Raw genomic sequence first — 10,636 nt, 5'->3', positions numbered from 1 at the left:
CCTGGTGGGCTGCAGTCGATGGGGTCACTAGAGTCGGACTCGACTGAGTGACTTCACTTTCACTTCTCACTTTCATGCACTGGAGAAGGAAATGGCAAACCACTCCAGTGTTCTTGCCTGGAGAATCCCAGGGACGGGGGAGCCTGGTGGGCTACCGTCTATGGGGTCGCACAGAGTCGGACACGACTGAAGAGACTTAGCAGCAGTAGCAGCAGCACACATGCCCCAAATCCCAAAGCTTTGTATTACCTTCTATTGCTTGGTAACCATAAAACTGAGTGGCTTAACCTCAAACATTTTAGTTTCTGTGGATCAGGAATTTGGAAACAGCTTAGCTTGGTGCCTCTGGCTCAGGATGGCTCATGAAGTTACAGTCAAGGTGCTAGCTGGGGCTGCAGTCATCTGAAGTCATTACTGGGTCTGGATGATCTCTTTGGAAGATGGTTCACTCACATGGTTGATGATAGGAGACTTGGTTCATTATTGGTTGTTGACCAAGAGACCCCACCCCACTTCCTTGTTATAAGGGCCACTTCATAGGGCTGCTCAAATGTCTTCACAGCAGGGTAGCTGGCTTCCCCAGAGCAAATGACCACAGACAGAGCAAGGAGGAAGCCACAGAGAGATTTTTCATATAGACTGATGTAATATTCTCATTTCTGCCATATTATATTCATTAGAAGCAAGTTACGAATTATAGCCTCTACTCAGAAGGAGTTGACTGGGTTCCAGCATTTGAAGGAAGGTATAGCAAGAATTTCTGTACATATTTTAAAATACTACAGTTAGTAACTGTCTTATCCCCTATATCAAGACTCAGTCTCCAGACCTTGGACTTCAGTGAAGAAATTCTTTGAGACCAGCTCAGTGCTTCCTAGGGCTCTCAGTTACCTCTGATCCACGGTTCAGCACTAAGTAAACTGTGCCCTCAGAAAACAGCCAAATGCAAGAACATGGCTTAGGCACTAAAGTTTCCTGTGTGAAAAAATTTCCAAGAATAATGTTTTTGAGATTCAGCTTTTACAAATAATTGTAAATCTTACCTATTTTGCTATGTTTTCCTAAGCTGTGACACCATAGTAAGCAATAAGATACAAGACTATTCCAGCAAACAGAAAAGCTTATTTGATCTAAGGATTGAGAATACTGCCAGGTAAATATATCTGTTACCTGTTAACGTAACAAACCACACCAAATCTTAGTGACTTAGACACAGAATTTATAATTGCTCATCGTTTTAAAATGTGGGCAGAGCTGGGCGAGGATAGCTCATATCTCAGTGTAGTGTGACTTCTGTGTTCTTCATGTGACTGCATTTATTTGGGAGCTCTACTGGGATGCAGTGTCTGGTGTGGCCTCCCTTCAATGTCTGATGCTTTAGTAGGGTTGGCTGGAACAGCTGAAGACTCGCTGGGCATTTCTCTCTCTTGATGTGGTCTCTCTAGTGAGGGATAGCTAGAGCTCTGCACATGGTGGGTCAGAGCTCTAAGAAGAAACCTCCAGGCTTCCTAAGACCTCGGTCTGGAACTGCACAGTATCATTTCTGCCATATTCTGTGAGTCAAAGCAAGGTTACGGGAAATAGACTGTGTCTATTAATAGCAGCAGCAGCAAAAAAAGAATTATGACCATCTTTAATTTATCACAGTGAGATAAAACAAGTGCTATTGCTTTGTTAGAATTCCTAGTACAAACTTCCTGAACATGTTTATTTTTCCCCCCAAGTCGAAGTTTAGCATATGTGGTGGTGGTTTAGTTGCTAAGTTGTGTCTGACTCTTGCGACCCCAGGGACTGTAGCCTGCCAGGCTCCTCTGTCCATGGGATTCTCCAGGCAAGAATACTAGAGTGGGTTGCCATTTCCTTCTCCATGGGGATCTTCCTTACCCAGGAATTGAACCCGGGTTTCCTGCACTGTAGGCAGATTCTTTACCAACTGAGCTACGAGGGAAGCCTGACATATGGAGAAGCCATATAGGCAAACAGTCTATTCTCTGAAGTGTAATCATGAGAGGAATCAGTGGTGGAAGAATTTTGACTTCCTTATGCTGGTATTTGAGAAAAAGAAATTGGAGATAGCTAGGTGCTTCTTCTTTTCTTTGACGGCCCTATCTTTGTGTAATTTAGAAATTCTTTCTGCAGTGTTCTTGATAGATGGTTATTGTGATAGTTAATTTACTGTGTCAGTTTGCACCATTGAGTGCTCAGACATGTGGTAAAACATTGTTCTGGGTCTGTCTTTCAGGGTGTTTCTAGATGAGATCAACATTTGAATCTGTAGACTGTGTAAAGCAGTTTGCCCTCCCTAATATAGATGGGCCTCATCCAATCGGTTTAAGGTCTTAACAGAACAAAAAGACTCTCCTCTTCTCCTCCCATACCCCATGAGTAAGGGAGAATTCTCCTCTTCACTACTTTCAAGTTGGGACATTGATTTTCTCCTGTCTCTGCACTCAAACTGAGACCCAGGCTCTTCCTGGATTTCTAGTCTACCAGCCTTTGGGCTGCGCCTACTCCATTGGCTCTCCTGAGTTTCCAGCTTGCAGACAAGATTGCAGGACTTGTTAGCTTTCATAATTGTGTGGGCCAATTCCCTGTCTATCTTTCTGAAGAACCCTGACCAATCCAGTTATGCCTGTAGTTACATTCTTCCAGGGCTGATGAGGTCACCACTTACTGTAGAAGCACATTTTTTTTTTTTTTTGGTAAAGTGTTGAAATCATTAATTATTTTAAAAAGTCATTAATTCTTTTCCTTTGTTAAGTGTTCCTACAATGTAGGACCCTATCCTATATTTTGGAGCAGTGTAAAAATAAGTGGTTTCTTGCTATATGCTAGGTCTTCAGATACTATAGGACAGCCATCTTGATTTATTTGGGTCTTTTCCAAGTGGAATATCCTTAGAACCCTTTTGTTTAAACTGGATCATAAGCCTCTTATCTATTGTCACCATTTTTCGGGATATTTCTAGTGGTAAAGAATCTCCTCCCAATGCAGGAGATAAAAAAAACAAGAGACAGGTTTGATCCCTGGGTTGGGAAGATCCCCTGGAGCAGGAAATGGCAACCCACTCCAGTATTCTTGCCTGGAGAATCCCATGGACAGAGGAGCCTGGTGGGCTACAGTCCACACACACACACACACACAAAATGATACCTGAAAGTGATCATCACTCCAGATGTGACCTGAGCATTAAAGAAGTACAGAATTAGCCTGAACTTACTCATGCTAATGAGTTAGGTCTTGGAATAGTGGTATTTTCTAAGGGTGCACAGGTTTCCTAAACAACAGGTGTGAAAATGGAAAGAATGAGTTGAAAAAGGAATACAAACCGAAGTGAAATGAGACATCGTCTTCACTCTCTCTACCTTCTGGGTGAGAGTGGGATTGGCTCTCAGGTCCCAGTTGGCCTGCATACCCCACAGGCACAGTTTTTAGCCCAGCTTGGGGTTGGTTAGTGAAAAGAAAGCTTGATATCCCAGCTGGGACATTCTCTGCCTTCTGTAGCTCCTCAAGGTTTCACCAAAGCTGATTAGGATATGAGACAAAAATTGGAGTGTCTTACAATGTTTATCTGGAATAGCAGAAAAGAGAAAATGCATGAATAATTGAACAGCATAGTATTAAAACTTGAGTCAGTGGTTTACTGACCATTGACTCAAGGGACCTCATTTTTATACTCACCTTCTAAAGATGAGTAAATTATACTGTTATCCTTTCATGGACCTTATACTTTAAGCACCATGAAGGCAGGAACTCAGGTTTGTTTGTTTGTTTCAATCTTTTGACAGCATCACACGGCATGTGGGATCTTAGTCCCCCAACCATGGATTGAACTGCAACCCCTGCATTGGCAGCACAGAGTCTTAACTACTGAACTACCAGGGAAGTCCCAGGGGTGCAGTTTTTAAATGACCACCCTTTTTTCCTTCTAATTAGCATGCACAGTGCCTTGCTTATACAAGGCATTTAGTAGATTAAAAGAACAAACAACAACAAAAAAGCTTGGATAATCCACAAGCTTGAGGTCCAGATTTTAAAGAATCCTTTTGAGTGGAGGCTTATAATAGAAAGGTGTTTATTTCTACCTCTCGGTCTCCCTGCTACTGAACAGACAACAGACTGGGACATAACCATACACCCTGCCAAGCCAGCAACAGATTCAGTTCAGCTCAGTTCAATCTCTCAGTGTGTCTGACTCTTTGCAACCCCGTGGATTGCAGCATGCCAGGCCTCCCTGTCCATCACCAACTCCCAGAGCTTGCTCAGACTCATGTCTTTAGAAATGCCTCTCATACCTGTTTTCATTTTTTTTTTTTTTTCTCTACATTCATACAAATCAGATTTTTAGTTGCATGTCAGCTAGGAAAACTTTTTCCATAGTCCATTCTTCATGCTGGCCCAAGGGGCAGCTTTCTAAAACAAAGTTCTAAGCAAATCATCATCCTTCTTCAAAACTTTCCTTGGTTTCTCATTTTCTGGATCTTTAGCGTTTAGCAGCTTTATCTTTCAGTTCAGTCGCTCAGTAGTGTCTGACTCCGTGACCCCAAGGACTGCAGCACGCCAGGCCTCCCTGTCCAACACCAACTCCCAGAGTTTACCCAAACTCATGTCCATGGAGTCGGTGACGCCATCCAACCAACTATTCCTCTGTAGTCCCCTTCTCCTGCTGCCCTCAATCTTTCCCAGCATCAGGGTCTTTTCAAATGAGTCAACTCTTCGCATCAGGTGGCCAAAGTATTGGTGCCTCAGCTTCAACATTAGTCCTCACAATGAACACCTAGGACTGATCTCCTTTAGGATGGACTGGTTGGATCTCCTTGCAGTCCAAGGGATTCTCAAGAGTCTTCTCCAACACCACAGTTCAAAAGCATCAATTCTTCGGCGCTCAGCTTTCTTCACAGTCCAACTCTCACATCCATACATGACCACTGGAAAAACCATGGCCTTGACTAGACAGGCCTTTGTTGGCAAAGTAATGTCTCTGCTTTTTAATATGCTATCTAGGTTGGTCATAATTTTCCTTCAAAGGAGTAAGCGTCTTTTAATTTTATGACTGCAGTCACCATCTACAGTGATTTTGGAGCCCCCCAAAATAGTCAGCCACTGTTTCCCCATCTATTTGCCATGAAGTGATAGGACCAGATGCCATGATCTTAGTTTTCTGAATGTTGAACTTTAAGCCAACTTTTTACTCTCCTCTTTCTCTTTCATCAAGAGTCTCTTTAGTTCTTCACTTTCTGCCATAAGGGTGGTGTCATCTGCTTATCTGAGGTTATTGATATTTCTCCCGTTAATCTTGATTCCAGCTTGTGCTTCTTCCAGCCCAGCGTTTCTCATGATGTACTCTGCATATAAGTTAAATAAATAGGGTGACAATATACAGCCTGACATACTCCTTTTCCTATTTGGAACCATTCTGTTTCATATGTGGTTCTAACTGTTGCTTCCTGACCTGCATACAGATTTCTGAAGAGACAGGTCAGGTGGTCTGGCATTCCCATCTCTTTCAGAATTTTCCACAGTTTATTGTGATCCATGCAGTCAAAGGCTTTGGCACAATCAATAGAGCAGAAATATATGTTTTTCTGGAACTCTCTTGCTTTTTCCATGATCCAGTGGATGTTGGCAATTTGATCTCTGGTTCCTCTGCCTTTTCTAAAACCAGCTTGAACATGTGGAAGTTCACGGTTCGTGTACTGCTGAAGCCTGGCTTGGAGAATTTTGAGCATTACTTTGCTAGCGTGTGAGATGACAGCAATTGTGCGGTAGTTTGAGCCTTCTTTGGCATTGTCTTTCTTTGGGATTGGAATGAAAACTGACCTTTTCCAGTCCCATGGCCACTGCTGAGTTTTCCAAATTTGCTGGCATATTGAGTGGAGCACTTTCACAGCATCATCTTTTAGGATTTGAAATAGCTCAGCTGGAATTCCGTCACCTCCACTAGCTTTGTAGTGATACTTCCTAAGGCCCACTTGACTTCACATTCCAGGCGTTTGGCTCTAGGTGAATGATCACACCATCGTGATTATCTGGGTCGTGAAGATCTTTTTTGTACAGTTCTTCTGTGTATTCTTGCCACCTCTTAATATCTTCTGCTTCTGTTAGGTCCATACAATTTCTGTCCTTTATTGAACCCATCTTTGCATGAAATGTTCCTTTCGTATCTCTAATTTTCTTGAAGAGATCTCTAGTCTTTCCCATTCTATTATTTTCCTCTATTTCTTTGTATTGATTGCTGAGGAAGGCTTTCTTATCTCTCCTTGCTATTCTTTGGAACTCTGCATTCAAATGGGTATATCTTTCCTTTTCTCCTTGGCTTTTCACTTCTCTTTTCACAGCTATTTGTAATGCCTCCTCAGACAGCCATTTTGTTTTTTTGCATTTCTTTTTCTTGGGGATGGTCTTGCTCCCTGTCTCCTGTACAGTGTCATAAACCTCTATCCATAGTTCATCAGGCACTCTGTCTATCAGATCTAGTCCTTTAAATTTATTTCTCACTTCTACTGTATAATCATAAGGGATTTGATTTAGGTCATACCTGAATGGTCTAGTGGGTTTCCCCACTTTCTTCAATTTAAGTCTGAATTTGGCAATAAGGAGTTCATGATCTGAGCCACAGTCAGGTCCGGGTCTTGATTTGCTGACCAGATAATCAACCAGATAATCAATCAGATAATCATCTGATTTCAGTGTTGGCCATCTGGTGATGTCCATGTGTAGAGTCTTCTCTTGTGTTATTGGAAGAGGGTGTTTGCTATGACCGGTGCGTTCTCTTGGCAAAACTCTATTAGCCTTTGCCCTGCTTCATTCTGTACTCCAAGGCCAAATTTGCCTGTTACTCCTGGTGTTTCTTGACTTCCCACTTTTGCATTCCAGTCCCCTATGAAAAGGACATGTTTTTGCGGTGTTAGTTCTACAAGGTCTTGTAGGTCTTCATAGAACTGTTCAGCTTCTTCAGTGTTACTGGTCAGGGAATAGACTTGGATTACATTTAATTACTTGGATTACCGGTAATTAGTTGGATTACCGATATTGAATGGTTTGCCTTGGAAATGAACAGAGATCATTCTGTTGTTTTTGAGATTGCATCCAAGTACTGCATTTTGGACACTTTTGTTGACTGTGATGGCTACTCCATTTCTTCTTAGGGATTCCTGCCCACAGTAGTAGATATAATGGTCATCTGAGTTAAATTCACCTATTCCAGTCCATTTAGTTCGCTGATTCCTACAATGTCAACCTTCACTCTGTCCCAGACTGAGGAATCTTAGTGTTTGAAGAGTTCCTGTTTGGCAGTCCAGGACCTAAACATTTGTGTAGGAATCTCAGAATCTGTCTCAGACTTCCTTTTGTATGGTTGGAAGATACTAGGCAATACCTACCTTGAAACATAATATCTCCTGACAAACCAAGCCACTCACCCTGTCTTCAGTCATGCCAGTCCAATATTGGTGGTCTGTGCTTTTGCTTAGGGTGCATTCTATGCCTGCAATATTCTTCCTCACTGCATATTCACCTGATATGCATATATTTGAAGCAGTACCTGTCCAAGAAATGAAATAAAGTGAATTGATCATGTAGAATTTTACCATACTGCAAAAGACCAGCCTTCAGGAAATTTATCCTTGGTTAATTTTCTTTTTTTTCAACCTCATAGACAGCAGCCCACCAGGATCCCCCGTTCCTGGGATTCTCCAGGCAAGAACACTGGAGTGGGTTGCCATTTCCTTCTCCACTTGGTTAATTTTCTATTCAATTTCCTTTGATGACTATTTCAGCTTTTGCCACTCTTTCTGCCAAATGTAAATAGGGAAAGTGAAAGTCACTCAGTCATGTCTGACTCTTTGCCACCCCAAGGACTATACAGTCCATGGAATTCTCCAGGCCAGAATACTGGAGTGGGTAGCTGTTCCCTGCTCCAGGGGATCTTCCCAATCCAGGGATTGAACCACATTGCAGGTGGTTTCTTTACCAGCTGAGCCATCAGGGAAGCCAATGAGAGGACAATGGTAAATACAGAGGAAAGACTTTGAAATCAGACTTGAGTACACATTCTAGCTCTGAAATCCATAAGGACTGTGATTGCAGCCAAGACACACAACTGTTCTGAGTCTTAGTTTCTTTATCTGTTAGACTGGGATAACACATGACAGATGTTAGCTAGACTCATTGTGATCCTTTTGGAATATATACAAATATTAAATGATTATGTTTTACATCTGAAGCTAATATATATCAATTATACATCAATTTTAAAAATGCCCCCCAAATTGGGATAATACTAAAAACTGGGATCTAAGGACTAAGAGGATTCTATGAGAAAGTTTATTTAAATTAGTATATAGGAAGAGTGATCAATGTTATCTAAGATAGAAAGGAATAGGAAATAAAAATATAGGACTAGAATGCATTAAATGAGATTGAATCAAAAAGTTTATTTGTAAGGTTCTAGGTTAGCTGCAATGAGGGATAAGCCACAAGAAATAGTACCTCTACTTTATATGAAAATACAGTGTGTCTAATATGAATTAAATTATTCCATTTTAACAGTGTCAAATCAGTTAATAAAAGTGCTTTACCATTCATAACATTTCTGTTTACAAAGCCCTAAAAGTTGGTAAGGATTGTTTTATAGTTGTAGCTTTTGATATTACCACAAAAATATAACAATAAAGAAAAAGTATAATTTTAGTCACAACCCCAGTGCCCTAAACATCTATTTTCCCTTCCCAATACTTCTTAACTGGATATCTAATTTTTAGTTTTAGGACAATGGATACATTAACATCTTCTCATGCCACTTAGTAGCTGCAATTATTTCTGTTTTACCTCAGATATGCAGATGATACCACCCTGATGGCAGAAAGTGAAAAAGAACTAAAGAACCTCTTGATGTAAGTGAAAGAGGAGAGTGAAAAAGTTGGCTTGAAATTCAACATTGAGAAAACTGAGATCATGGCATCCGTTCCCATAACTTCATGGCAAATAGATGGGGAAACAATGGAAACCTGAGAGGCTTTATTTTTGGGGGCTCCAAAATCATTGCAGATGATGACTGCAGCCATGAAATTAAAAGACGTTTGCTCCTTGGAATAAAAGTTATGATCAACCTAAACAGCATATTAAAAAACAGAGACATTACTTTGTCAACAAAGGTCCATCTGGTCGAAGCTACGTTTTTCCAGTAGTCATGTATGGATGTGAGAATTGGACTATAAACAAAGCTGAGCGCCAAAGAATTGATGCTTTTGAACTGTGGTGTTGGAGAAGACTCTTGAGAGTCCCTTGGACAGCAAGGAGATCAGACCAGTCCATCCTAAAAGAAATCAGTCCTGAATATTCATTGGAAGGACTGATGCTGAAACTGAAACTACAATACTTTGGCCACCTGATGCGAAAAACTGACTCATTTGAAAAGATCCTGATGCTGGGAAAGACTGAAGGCAGGAGGAGAAAGGGACAACAGAGGATGAGATGGTTGGATGGCATCACCCACTCGATGGGCATGAGTTTGGGTAAGCTCCGGGAGTTGGTGATGGATAGGGAGGCCTGGCATGCTGCAGTCCATGGGGTCGCAAAGAGTCGGACACGACTTAGCAAATGAACTGAACTGAAGAGGAAACAGGTGTAGTCATTTTAGATCCAAGAGAAGGAATTTAATTCAGATCACTGTATTTAAGGCTCATTAGTCCAGAGAAGGAAATGGCAACCCACTCCAGTGTTCTTGCCTGGAGAATCCCAGGGACGGGGGAGCCTGGTGGGCTGCCGTCTCTGGGGTCACACAGAGTCGGACACGACTGAAGCGACTGAGCAGAAGCAGTACTCCAGTAACAGACAGATAAACCATTTTTAAAAGAGTAGGGAGTGATGGGAAATCTTGCTCAAATTCTTAGACGGAGCCTATCATCAGAAGTCATTTCACTACCTTTACTGTGGGCCTTTGACCCTTCCTTTCCTCTTCTCTTTCTGTTTCCTCTCTTTCTTTCCTCTTGTCTTGTCTTGACCTGATCCTCCCACCCTGCTGCCCAAGGCTGGATCACACTTCAGTTGTCTTTCTCATTTTAAAATCTTCAGCACATCATAATTTATTCGACAAATATTTACTGAGCACCGATCACAACACACACGAAAACAATGTGCCAGATTCCGCAACACAATGAAGAGCTTACTTGAATCACAAGTCACACAAACCGCATTTATCATTTTTTCCCATCTCCTAAGAATCTTAGCTTTAGAGTAAACGCCACAATTCCCAGTCCTTAAGCACACGTTTGCATCTCAACCACCTAACACAGCGCATCCCTAAAGGACCCATAGGCGCCTGTTCCCCTACCTAGACAGGCCAATCCGACCTAACTTCAACGCAAAACTTGTGGAAGAAGAGTAAATATCAGAAGTGGCATTTTAAGGGTGTTCCCTAGAACCAACTTCCGCGCACCCTGTACGAACGCAGATATCCGTAACTGAGGCCGCGTCAAAATCCAGACAAGGCGTCCTAAGTCTGCTTTTCCAATGAGGCGTTTTATTTTTGTTTGTCTTAGAAGCCGAGATTTTTTTTTTAAATACACCAAGCAAAAAAAAAAAAAAAAAAAAACCTGTTGTTATGACAACAAACGGGTCTGGAAAATTCAGCCAA

At 41.7% G+C, this 10,636-nt stretch overlaps 1 long non-coding RNA gene across 1 annotated transcript; it reads right to left on the bottom strand.

The window, feature by feature from the left end:
- Positions 1–587: 587 nt before the first annotated feature.
- On the bottom strand, positions 588–10,605 carry LOC139185119 (uncharacterized). The gene is made up of 4 exons (XR_011568656.1): positions 10,439–10,605; positions 7,422–7,543; positions 3,330–3,571; positions 588–975 (listed from the first exon to the last, which is right to left on the bottom strand). It is a non-coding gene; the product is annotated as an uncharacterized lncRNA (long non-coding RNA).
- Between the last annotated feature and the right edge of the window lie 31 nt (positions 10,606–10,636).

This window comes from Bos indicus, chromosome 10 (genome assembly GCF_029378745.1).
Source record: "Bos indicus isolate NIAB-ARS_2022 breed Sahiwal x Tharparkar chromosome 10, NIAB-ARS_B.indTharparkar_mat_pri_1.0, whole genome shotgun sequence".
Taxonomy (NCBI): domain Eukaryota; kingdom Metazoa; phylum Chordata; class Mammalia; order Artiodactyla; family Bovidae; genus Bos; species Bos indicus.
Note: the sequence above shows the minus strand (reverse complement) of the source record. Positions and strands in the feature narration are given on the sequence as shown.